The sequence below is a fragment of the Eptatretus burgeri genome, chromosome 9 (assembly GCF_056783735.1).
Source record: "Eptatretus burgeri isolate ZD-2024b chromosome 9, Ebu_testis_v1, whole genome shotgun sequence".
Classification (NCBI taxonomy): Eukaryota; Metazoa; Chordata; class Myxini; order Myxiniformes; family Myxinidae; genus Eptatretus; species Eptatretus burgeri.
In genome coordinates, this window is record NC_140969.1 from 54,454,919 (window position 1) to 54,468,493 (window position 13,575).

Consider the following 13,575-nt stretch of genomic DNA (forward strand, 5'->3'; position numbering starts at 1 on the left):
CTACACAAGCACCACACAACACTCCACACAAAAGCCCTGGCGAGGGTCTGCAATCTCAGATTGCTCATATTCTTGTTATTTTTGCGCAACTCAAAGTGATGATGCCTTGGGAAAGATCAACAAAATTAAAGATCACAAGGGATGTTCAATGGCAGATGCATCGTTTCAATGGGATATCTATTTGTTATGCATGTATGGGGGAGGGTTGGTGCTAAATTCTTTAATATTATGATAGGACAATAGGAGAGAAAATGAAGGGTGGGAGTAGAAAGGGAAGGGGAAGGAAGGAGAGGGAAGGCACAAGTGCATGTATCTCCGTACGGTTAGGAAAAGGGGTGGGTTAGAGGGATTGAATGGTCTTAATGATTTTGCCATATTTTCCTGTGTCATAAATAGATGAGAAAATAGGACAACTATCCAGCGGGGGAGTGACTCACCAACAGATACAAACATATTATCTTTTTGTAAAGCTTTCTGCACCATTTTTAAAACTCCAATAAACAGTAAAGTACCATATCACATTATAACAACGCCAGTGATATATTTTATGATGTGCGCATGGTGTCAGGGCGGGCACTTGGATATAAATCAAAGAATGGAGTGTCACCAGTCTAACCAAGGCCCGTCGTATACCATCGCTTCAAAGTATGTGCCGCTGCGTTGTGTGAAAGCGAAAATTATTTTTTTTCTTCTTCTGTGGGTAGTCATGCATGTCTCATGTAGGTTGTTAAGTGATTGTGAGTGAGGCGGTACGACTAAAACCGTCGTTACACAAACCACAATTAAATAGCCAGTCACATCCGATTTGCAGTTGCGGTCAACTATGCTGTTATGTCTTTGCCGCCTTCTGTATTAAACAATTTCCACTTAGTGACAGTGCATATTGTGGTTTTTCAGGGAGTAAGGCTGTCTGTCACAATTTTTTTTTTACATTAAAAAGCTAATTTGCCATTGTTATACAATCCACCATTGAATGATTTGAAAATCCAAATTTAATGCTTGCTGTTGTGGTATGGTAGAAGCACCAACAAACGTAATATGATGTCATAAAATCAAACCAAAGAAGAGGTAATTGAATATGAACAAATTGCAAACCACCATTACAAAATAAAGTTCTTGTATCTCCCTAATAAAGTCCTTTCTGAGTTCAAAGTTGAACTTTTATTTTATGATGCATTTAATACATGAAGTCTTGAAGACTGCCAGGATAGCTTAGAGATGTGTGCACTCACCTTTGAGCTGTACAGCCTCAAGACAGCTATAAACTGTCACCCTGGTGTTTCCCCTGCAGGGACATTCGGCAATGTTTGCACAGTCCCTCGGATGGACGTTAAGCCAGAGGATCTGTCTGTCAGCACTGGTCGTTGTCTTTCAAGAAGAGTAGTTCAGTTATTTCCGGTGAGTAATCAAGAGCCTTGCTCCTGGAAAATAAATTTTAAAAAGCATTGAGCAAAGGACGAATTTCTGCCCAATTCACCTTCAGTTGAATGTCAGGACTGGCCAGTCAGTTCGTAAAAGACAAAGACCAAAACGTTCCTTGGCTGACTCAAAAGGTGGGATGAATGGGGTGATTAAAAAAGGTAGAGATGAGTGAGCTGTCTATGTGCTTTAGAGCTTCCCAATACTGTGTCAGGTTGTAGTTCATTGTGGGTGTTGTTTTGTAACATCATGGCAGTCACGAAGTAAACCTAACGCAGTCATTTAACAGAGACATTGTCAACAGCCAGCCTGAGGTCCATCGTCTGTGAGTTCTCTCTCTATCTCATTATTCTTTGTTTCTTTTGAATCACCACTCGACTCTGTGGCTGGGTATTGCCCAGTTTTTAGTCCACAATTTGAAAACGGGGGTTGGGGGAGGATTTGGTCCATGGGTCGGCGGGGAGGCGTTAATTATTCAACTTTGAATTATATTTTAATTTTTTGACTTTGAACTCTTTGAATTTAACTTTGGAATTACATGCTTTACCATCTACACTACCATCATACCACTGAATTCTTTATTGATATGCACTACAGTACACTTTACCATAAATGAGCAACAATCTATGTTGAATTATTTATTTATTTATATGCACTTTACCTTCTCCACTTCCTATAGACTACCTTGAATTCTGTATTTATTTATTTGTATATTAACCGTTCTATCTTCATCTCATCCTGAATGATTTCTTTATTTACACTTTACCATCACAGCTACTAACATTCCACATTGAATTGTTTTTTTATGTACAATACCATCTCCACTACCTGCACACAACTTTGAATTATATTCTTGTTTGTTTATTATTGTAACTCAAAGGAGCCGTTCGATGTTTATAAGATGCCTAAACGTTGCTTGTGGGACAGGTATGACATATGGGCATGTAATTGATTAAATAATGTTGAAGTCCTGTTTGTCATTCCTTCCTGAATCCACAGTTTATGATGTTGAGATGATATACCAGGTTCAAATCCCCCATATGCTGTCTTGATTTGTCCATTGCCTCTGAATGCCCTTGCAAGTCACACAAAAGCACATTGTTTCCTATTTAGTCCTGCAGCGTAGTCTGATATTTCAGATCAATTGTTCAACTTTGCATAAAAGCACCAAAATTAGTCACATGTAGAATAATGTATTCCGAACAATTCTAGATATGGAGCCACCCGAGATTGTGCCTTGGTCAGCTTCGGCGACCATTTTCCAAAATGGCCGCCATTCTACTTTAGCGAAATTGGCTATATGCTCTTATTTTCTTATTGTATTGGTGGTAGATATAAGGAAAGTGTAAAATTCAGTAAATTGACCATGAAAAGGCATATTCAAATATTATGAGCCAGTATTTTTGGTAAAAAAGCCATTATTTGATTTGTAAATTGCTGCTCTCCTGAAACTTTTCGCTGAAAAGTACCCATTATTGCCTGGAGAACAAGTCAAATGATATTCATCACATTCAATGGGTTTGGAATCAACAAAAATTGCATTATAGATTACATACTTTACTCTATTTTGAAAAGAGAATTGATAATCGTGATAATGACAAACTCAGAAAATGTAGTCAAATTATTGCACACTTCACTTTGAAGTGGCTACGGTTTACTGTCTACTACCATTCTACCAGGACACATGGTACACGCATACATCAGTCTCGTACAATATGAGTTTCTGAGCTCAAGTGTACTGGCTCTGGATCAAGAAGTCAACACTTTCACAAGCAATGCGACTTTGCATTTGCACATTCTAAGCTAGGCCGATATCTCAGTCTGTGTCTACTGAGTCTGTCTACTGGCATTCTCCTTCACAAGCACACAGTCCAGTGCATTGCACATTAGCCTTCTTGCATTTGCAGCAGTTTTTACAGCCTTTTTTGCAGCCGCATGACACCAGCTCGAAGCAGCTTTTTGAAGCCTCAGGGAGTGTGGTCCAGAGCGGTTCGTAGGACCCATCCTCTGTTTGCCGCCAGCCCCAGCTTGTTGGTGATGGAAGCACGGATTGAGGGACCAAGACCTGCCCCCAGACATAGCCACCCTGGAAGACTGATCTCTTCACATGCTGTTCCAAAGCATCGTAGGTCGGTGGGATGCGCTGGACGGAGTTCCTCTTGGCGAAGAGTTTCTTTCTGGCCTCGTTGACGTCCGTATATGGACTGGTGCGCTCATAGAGGAGCACCACAAACCTTTCAATGCAGTGCATTGTGTCATCCTGGATGTTGACTGGCGTGGTGGTGAGGGTCACAAGATAATCTGTCAGTTCTGGAAACGAGTTCCATGTGGCCCAGGCAGATTTCTTCCCATGCCCCACGAATGCTGATACCATGTCACATCCGGTCATGGCGTGGAAGACAGGGAGGGCACGTGCCTTCTGTGGACCGAGGGAGGCAGCTATTTCATGGGCAGGGATGTCGCGATAGTTCTTGCCCATCCCAAAGGCAATCCAGAGTTCATCCACGCATGGTCGTGCCTGGGCTACCATCACCGCAAAAACGACGACGTCGGTGTCTACGGTTCGAACTTGAATCCAACGGTGGTCATGTTCTGCAGCATGGGCCACATGTAGCCAATATTAGCAATTACAACAACACTTCCACCACTACCACCACCACAACAAAATACTTCTGAACCTGTCACTGATGCTGTGTGTGAAAATGGATTTTCCCATAAAAATGACAATTTTTCCCCGATGCAATGGTTGGAAATATAATAAATCAACACAAATGACATTTGTATTGTTTTCCTTTGTAAATGCACATCACATGGAGTATTTATCACCTCTGAGAAACCTACAAAGAGAATAACAATGACAGATATCCCATGTTGTTAAAGTATAATGGCGGCCATTTTGGAAAATGGTTGTCAAAGCTGACCAAGGCAAAATCTCGAGTGGCTCCATATCCAGAATTGTTCAGAATACATTATTCAACATATGTACCAATTTTGGTGCTTTTATGAAAAGTCGAACAATTGGTTTGCTATGCTGCAGTACTAATTGTCCTTGCATGTCTTACGTGTGATAGATGTTCTCAAAGATCTTCCATGACTTTTTGAGCACTGTGAAGAAAGAATGTTGATTTGGCTGAAAACGTACACTGAAAACCTGGTCATATATGCCAAGGCTAAGGTGAATTGTCTTTAAACTAATATTGATCAGAAAATTTCGTCAAAACCTGTAAATAAGGTTATAATAATTACTTCAGGATATTTAAGTAATATTTTAACATAATTTGCGATGAACCATCGGAGATGTACCCCATAGTTGCGATGTCAAAATTATCTGTTTTGGACCAAACTACATGCTCTTGTCATTTACTGACATCACATTCAAAAGTATGTGCAGCAGTATCATTTTGCCTTTGTTTTCGTAATATGTGAATATACTTTAGTTTTGGTTTAACGGGGTTTGTTAGCATGAGTTTTGAGAGTTTTGACCATTGCGGTTTGATTTAGAATTTACTCGGAGTCCGAACGTCTCCGACGTCTTTTCTTCTGGCTAAATAGGTGACCTCAACATGATCCAAATGGATGGACAAGGAGTTGCAAGCACGCAACCATTCACTGGGAATGACCAAGCAGCTGTGCCCTTCCCAGATACTCGACCAACTTCATTGGTGGCAGCGGTTTCGATAAAGCTGCTGCCATTCCGGCCAAATGACCCACCGCTGTGGTTTATGCCAGTCGATGCCCAATTAGACACCAAAACATTGCTACAGAGTTGACGTGATTCAAATGCAGTCTCCTTGTCAGCAATACAGGACAGAGGTAAGAGATATTTTACTATAACCTCCAACGAACACTCAGTACACCACTTTGAAAACTGTGCTCATAAAGCGTATGACTCCCTCTGAGCACTACCCCCTCAACAACTCCTTACAACCAAGGATGTAAGAGATTGAAGACCCACACAAGTACTGTGTCATATGCAGCAGCTTCTTGGTGATGGCCACGTCACCTTCGACTAGTTGCTCCTTCTTGATTTGTTTTTGCAACGTTTACTACACATGTCCACATGATACTTGCAGCTAATGCAGAGTTGGCACTACCTGCTGCTGCGGATCTGGATGATCATCTCATTGACAGTATTACATTGACTGTGGCTAATGTGACATCTTCATGCTGCACAACACCAGTCATGCCCATCCTTGTGTACTCCTTGCAGGGACAGAGAGAAACACCGTACCTCCTGCTCCCATTCGCCTTCACCTTCCATGAATACTCCAGATTGGTGTTGGTACCATGTGACCTTCAGTGCTAATACTCAGAAGGGTGGAGCACTATGCTCATACCGACTGCAGGCGCAGGGAAACGGAGACCCACAACTAATAACGACGAGTTCACCTGGACCATACGTCAGTCACCTTCTCTTCCTTGTGGATCATATCAGCATACTTCGTTTTCCTGTGGATACAGGGACAGAGGTGATCATTGTGCCACCACCTGCTGCTGAACAGAAAAAATTGACAGGAATATTCATCACATACCGATACCAACCATGCTATTGCTACTTTTGGAGAATGTCTCTTCCAGCCTGATTTGGGTTTTCCTTGCTCATTTTCGTGGGTGTTTTCTATTGATGACACCAGATACTCCATCCTAAGTGTGGATTTTTGCATCATTTCAATCTCCTCATAAATGTCAAACATCACCATCTATGGGATGCCTCAACACAGCTTCGGGTTCTTGGTAAAGCGTCCACCATTTTGTTGCTGAATATCAGGTGTCTTCCATCCATGCCCACGTGCCCTTTTCAGAAAGTACTTTATGACTTCCCGTCCATAACATGCCGATTGGTGACAATCCAGTTTATCAAACACCAGATCATGCATCACATCAAAACCATGGGACCCCACCCCCCCCTGTTCTCATGCGTGCTAACCAACTTGCACCCAATAAATTATGTATCACTTGCCAGGAGCTTGACTACATGTTACAACATGGGATCATCAGACCATCATCCAGCAGTTGGGCTTCACATGGTACCCAAAAACACCTGGAAATTGGCATCCTTGTGGGGATTACCGGTCCTTAAACACTGCAACTGTTCCAGGCTGTTATCTGATTCCACACATTCAGAATTTTACCGTGATATTTCATGGTGATACAATCTTCTCCAAGGTCCACCTCATTTGTGAGTACCATCGAATTCCTGTGGATCCAGATGACATCCCGAAAACAGCAGTCACACCATGCCTTTGGGGCTGTTCAAATTCATTCGGACGTCTACACAATGCAGCACAAGCTGTCAACATTTTACAATCAGGTTCTTCGGGGGATGACACTTCTCTTAAGTTTATATAGATGATATTCTCATCACCAGCACACCTGCAGGAAAACATGCATCTCCTCTTCACCCATTTGCAGTACTTTGGCATTGTCATCAATTCAACAAAGTGTCTTTTTGGCATACTACAGTTGAATTCACTCGACCATTGGGTTAACCACTCGGGCATCTCTCCACTCGATGAGAAGGTGCAGATTAATTGGGATTTCCCATTCCACTCATCTCAGCACAAACCGTGAGGATTTTTGGTTTTATCATGAATTTATTCTGAATGCAGCCACAGCACTGCAGCCACAGAACAGGTTACCCACAACTGGTAAGCACGTTGAAGTGTTCCACTGGTCGGAGAGAACCTTGTTATCCTTCCACACCATCAAAGACACACTGGCCAATTCCTCACTCCTGATCAATCCGAAGCCAGATGCGCCAACAAGCCTGATAGTGGACGCATCTGAGGTCACTGTGTGTGTGACCCTTCACCAGTTCATCGATGCCACCCAGCGTCCTTTAAACCTTCTCTAAAATGCTGAATCCAACAGAGTGCAAGTACAGCTGATATCACAGCACCTACCATCGCCAGGGCAATTTTCCACAACTGGTGTTCCATGAACCATCACTACGGATCATGGTAGCCAGTTTGAAATGGCCTATTTCGCAAGCTGACAACTCCTGGGTACTAACCACATGCGAACCACCGCTTTCCATCTATGAGCGAATTGCAGTTGGATCTAGCAGCGAATCCATCTCGCAGTTGGAGCGTTTCCATTTCCAACTCAAATCTTCCCTGAAAGCACATGACAACTCCACGCACTGGTCGGGCATCATACTGATGGTCCTGCTTGGTAAGCGAGCTGCTCTACAAAACGACATTGGATGCTCCACGGCAGAGCCGGTCAGTGCAGCACTTCGTTTCACAGGAGAATTTTTTTCTCACCATCCGATGAAGCCGTGCTTGACGCCACCAACTATGCCAACCAACTTTGGCTGTGCAGGGCCTCCAGGTGACACCCACATGTACGCCTTCAACACACCAGGTTTTTTATGCAGCAACTTTATGACGGACTGTACAAAGTTATACAATGCTTCGATAAGACCTTCATACACGACATTAATGGTGGTCGTGATACAGTCTCCATGGATTGCTTGAAGACAGCTTTTCTTGACACAGGAGCAGAGCCAACCCTCCCACTGACTAACAGGTTGACACCTACTACAACAATACCCTTACCGTCGTATACGACTCACTCTAGGTGTCATGTACACTTCCCAGCATGATATTTATGAGAGAACATTTTGCTTGTTGACCATTTCTCTTTGCTGTCACTTTTTTTTTTCAGGAAGTCTACATCTCTTCTCCAACACCATATTATGTTTTGTTTGTACCTTTTGTTTGATTAATCCACGTGGAGGGGGAGTAGTGTCATTGCATCATTTTGCCTTTGGTTTCATAACATGTGAATACGCTTTAGCCTTGGTTTAACGGGGTTTCCAGGCAGGGGTTTTGAGATATTTGACTGTTGCAGTTTGATAAAGAATGGACTCGGAATCCAAACGTCTCGGATATCTTTTCTTCCATGCTAAACACATTACTTTTATTTGTTGAATTTGTATTTAGATCTTGCATGTTTCATCGGATCATGTTTACAGCGTTGGTACAAGCTTGTATTGATTTCAATGAAACAGAAAATTTATTTGGGTGATCCACATCTTATGTATGAAAAATGGCAATTTTTGATGCCCCTCCTTCCTTCCCATGCCCCAGACATTCACTCTCCCTCCCGCCTCTGACAACCCACCTTCCATTATTCCTCCATACTACTCATTTTCTCAAAACAAATTACCCTGATTTACTCACCTCCCAGGAAAAACAAATGGATTGACAATAATATGCTGATGGGATATATGAGCATCAGAGCAACAAAATACAAATAAACTGAAGGATCCATTCCTGAAAATACATTTTGGTGTATGTCCTTATACATACAAGTATCATTGTGGCATGCGAAAAAGGGTTATCTTCATCATTTGTTGCATCCTCAATAAATGTCTGACAAAGTCTTTGAGAGAAGAGTGGCGTTTCAAGAAAAGAGTTATGAAGCAGATGAAGTGCAGTGCAGAAGCTGTGTTGAGAGGAACAAATAGGTTTCAGCGAAGTCCAGGTAAAGGAACCAAAAGCAATTTCTCTCAAGGCCAAATTGAAATCCAAACCCCAAAAATATTCAAATACTCACTTTGGGCTTGAACATTTTAGTATCCTGCTTTGTATTGGATATAAACCTTTTAGTTTCCTGCTTTGTATTGGATATAATTATTGGTAAGAGTCTAATGAAGGCAGCAGGGCTTGAAAATTCCAAGAGCACTTGGGAATCTTGCAAGTCTAAACCCACAAGTCCCTATCATTAATAAATCCTCCAAACACCACTCACTCAATTGGGAAAATACTGCAGCAATTCCCTTTCATTCAGAAAACCCCCCCAAAGCACCAGGCATTCAATCTGGAATCTTCCAGCATGGCCCCTTCACCCAGAACCCCAACAAAACCCTTCAAGTGCTTGGAAATCCTCTAAGACGACCTCTTCGTTCAGGAATCCTCCTGCACATTTAATCACTCCGGAATATGCTAACACAACTGCACAAGGCTCATGGTATTTTTACGCAAGAGGCCAATCAAACCATTTTACACTGAAAACAATACATCATATAAATGATGATGCCAGATCTGTTGCTCTTTCATGAATGACACATCTTGCACCATTTATGTAAATTAAATGGATTTTTCAAACTTTAAAACTTGATGATCTCTACATCGACCATTCGCTTTTTAACAATGTATCACCCCTCCTCATGCACGCAAATTATTTAAAGCACTTCAAAGCAAAAGATGATTAATATGACATTACACTTCAAACCAACTGTGAAGTTCAAAACAAGCTGGCTTTCTGTCGTTCAGAACAAGAACAACGAGAAGAACAACAAGAACAACAAGAACAACGTGATAATGATAAGGGAAATGATAATATTCCTTCATTTCATTTAAAATTGAATCAAAGATAAGATTTTGTGAGGTTTATTATTATGGAAAAAAAAAAGATTCAGTGAAAACCTCATTTTGAAGCATTGAAGACGGTTAAAGTTTTGGAAGTTTTTCACTTTATAAAACTGAGGAAATATTCACATATATATTTATTTATTTTTTAACCTAAAATAGTGGAATAGGAAATGAGAGAGAGTTGCAAGTCTGACTGGTGTTATTCCAGAAGGGGTGGAATGATTGAGTTTTGTCTGGAAAGGGGTTGGTGTTGGATCATGGTGGTTGTTGAGGAGGTGGGTGTGGGCCAGTTGAAGAAACAGAAAATATTTTTTCCCTGTTGTCATGTTTTATTCATTGTGCCACGAATGTCTCATGAATATATCATTTTTATATCTGTCGGCCAACAAGCAGGGAAAACAAACTTTTGTACCGATGTTTGTACTTGTACCATTGTGTGTTGCATTGTCTTGCTTTTCTGTAATTGTGTTCAATGTTGATTCCCTTATTGGTGGGCTGTTGTGCAGTTTACAAGACTTACTGTTCCTGGTAGGACTTTGATTATTTTCGACTGCGAAACCATATATAATAAGACACAATGAAAAACGCATACCAAATTAAAATTGACATTTATTTCATAGCATGTGAAAAAGGATCAAAATAGTAAGTCATAAAACATGCATGATGGACGTCTGTTATGGGTGTTTGTTTGTGTTTGAGTCCAGTTTGGTGCTTGTGTTTGGACGTTTGAGTCTGACGCAACCATATGAAAAATCTTGGAAATGATGAGCAGTGGTTAAAAAAAAACATGCTGCATGTGCACCATGTGTATCCATGTCATATAATTGCACAGGATGCCTTAGTTGTGAGACTGTCAATTAAAATGCCACACGGAACGAATGATCAGATGAACCAAGCCATTGGTATGCTGAATAGTGGAATCATTCAGGAAAGAGTTTCTTGACATTTTCCTGTCCACCAGTCAACAGTTTCTCAGCCACAGAACCACAGGAAGGGCAAACGACCATCCTTGTCCTGGTGCACATCATGTGATGTCATCAAGACAAGACCGACACATCATCGTCGGTCACCTCCGTAACTGCTTCAGGACAGCATGAGAAATGGCCAGAACTACCTTTGGAACAAGGGGACGACTCATCAGTGACAAATCTTTATACATCAACACTGACTTGCATGACAACAATGGGCAGCAGCTGGTGGTAACTTGGGTGGGAGACGGTGGGCAAATGTAATCTTTTCCAACGAATCAAGGTTCAACATCAGTTTTTCAGATGGGTGTATTCGCGTGTTCCGTTGGCAAGGACACCGTTTCACTCAGGGCTGCCTTATTGAGAGAGACCATTTTTGAGGTGGCGGTTTTATGGTTTGGGGAGCAATCGTCAAATGAACCCTCCACGCAATGGTGCAAAGCTTACTGCAGCCTTACAGTTCCATTGGACAGCAATATCACAAGCTCTGATTTGCCGCCTGTTTATCCATGGTCCGTAGACTTCAAGCGTGCATCGCCACCCAAGGTGGTCACACTCAATATTGACTAAACAAACCCCTGCATCATTTGACGTTTTTGTGACGTCACGTGCACATCACAATTTTCTCGTCTCTGTGCAGATTCTGTAGGACTCTCCATGACAAATCTCATGTGATTGCATACATTGATCTTTTTTTCACATGCGGTGAAATACATGTCTTTTAATTTGGTACGCGTTTTCATTTCCTGTCAGTATATATTGTTTCGGGGAATGGTGTGGGGAGATCAATGGATGCGTTGTGGTAAGAATAGCATGGACCATGTGAGCATGTAGGTTAGTTTACTCTTGTGTCAGGGAACCGTGGTTCTTTAAGATAAAGCAGAGCTGTGTGCTACCATGGCGCTTCCCCAGGTTGCGGATAAGGGAATGGTCCACAGATATGTGGGTTACCAGTGTTTACCGGATCAGACAATCAGCGGAATGTGTCCCAGCTGGAGGTGGGGTAGTACCTGGCAGCTCTGCCTAATTGAAAAGCCTACATGAAGTGATGATGGAATGTGTGTCCAGTGGTTTTGGGTTGCCGTAAAAACCCTTTTGCCCCCAGTTATAGCTTAAAGATATAGTTGGATTCTGGTCAACGGATGCGGTCCTGCTCGAGGTCATTGTGTGCTCAGTTTCTGGGATCCGGTGGCAGATCTTGCAGGAAAGAGAGAGTGGTGATGGGCCTGCACTAGCCATCACAACTGTAATAGTAGTGCAGGCTGTCCTGCATCCAAAATCGCACCAAGTCCTGTGGCGAGAGGAAGTGGCATCGGAAGCAGGACAGATCTGTCGACTACGACGGCTGAACCGACATGTCTCGGGGAAATTGTCAGAGTAAGTCATCCTGGTAAACATGTGCTGATGAAGTGGTGAGTATTAACTTTAAGAAAGTATGGAGTAAGTTTGGTATGTAAAACCTCCTGTCAAGTGAGACCGGGTGAGGACTTGTGAGCAGAAAGGCACTGGAAAGTGCATAGTGTGCTTTAAAGGACAACATCATGAGTTGTTTGACCAGTGCGCCATAAGTCATGGTGGCGAAGTCGGCTGCGGAGCCCTGGATTGGGGCAGTAGACATTTTATTATGGGGCAGGACAGCCCAGAAGATGGCACACCCACATCAGCAGGCAGCCAATGAAAGGAAACCGCCACGCATGAAGGATGGCCCAGAGATTACGAGTATCATGAACGTGCTGCGTACCGGCAGTTGGAGTTCAATCCGAGAGGGAGAAACCTCCTTCCTTCTGCTTGACCACCACCTTCTCCTCTCCTGGCCTTCTCATTGTGGAAGCAATTTTAGCCACCTCAAGACAGAAAAACTTCAGTTCAATACAAGCTGTTTATTCAGTGAAATAAAAGACACTTGTGCACAAGAGGAAGACTCCGACTCTCAACATTGTTGCGAGCCGAATACTTGACTCCACATAGAATATTGTGCCTATCTATGCAATTTTACCAGGGTGTGTCTAGATAACAGATGGAACTTTGTGGACTTCAAAATTGCGAAATAGAAGGATGATTGGTCTGTCTTGGAGCTTGCTTATAGCCCCGGGAGTGTGTGTGTGTGTGTGTGTGTGTGTGTGTGTGTGTGTGTGTGTGTGTGTGTGTGTGTGTGTGTGTGTGTGTGTGTGTGTGTGTGTGTGTGTGTGTGTGTGTGTGTGTGTGTGTGTGTGTGTGTGTGTGTGTGTGTGTGGAGATGTTAATTTCTTATTGCTGATTCAGATGGTCATTAGACTGATAAGGTTTTGCAAGGTTGTTTATGACTACAGAGGAATGTGCGTATTCTGCCCTCTCCTAGTTTTCCCAGCATATATTTATTAAATTCTTTCTCAAAGCACTAAACGAAGTGAATTTGCATTTTTATATCTATCTATAATACAGCAATCTCTGTGTGTGTCTGTATGTGTGTGTGTGTCTGCGACCGCCGTTTCTCGACAACCACTGGTCCGATCTAATTGAAACTTGCCAGGAATATTGTCGGCGACCCTAGGATGTGCCTTTTCAAGGTTTGATATTAATCGGACAAGCGGTTCCCAAGTTATGGCCATTTATCAGTCAACCAATGACAGGATACGGTGCTATGATGTCACAATCACAATTCTTTTTTTTTGATATGATGTCACAATTGAAGCTGGGGACCTGAGTATGTGCCTTTTCAAGGTTTGATATCGTTCTTCTTCATCCGTTACAGCTGTTTCTCAAGTGTTTCCCAAGTTATGGCCATTTATTTATCAACCAATGACAGGACACGGTGCTATGATGTCACA

At 42.3% G+C, this 13,575-nt stretch overlaps 1 long non-coding RNA gene across 3 annotated transcripts in view; it reads left to right on the forward strand.

The window, feature by feature from the left end:
- LOC147020151 (uncharacterized) overlaps window positions 1-8,685 on the forward strand; it is a 99,691-nt gene extending 91,006 nt beyond the window's left edge. For 2 of the 3 annotated variants that reach the window (XR_015061658.1, XR_015061659.1), the window contains exon 5: window positions 4,972-8,685. This is a non-coding gene — a long non-coding RNA (uncharacterized LOC147020151). The remainder of the gene's footprint in view (window positions 1-4,971) is intronic. The other variant, XR_015061660.1, reaches the window with a different exon arrangement.
- The last annotated feature ends 4,890 nt before the right edge of the window (window positions 8,686-13,575 follow it).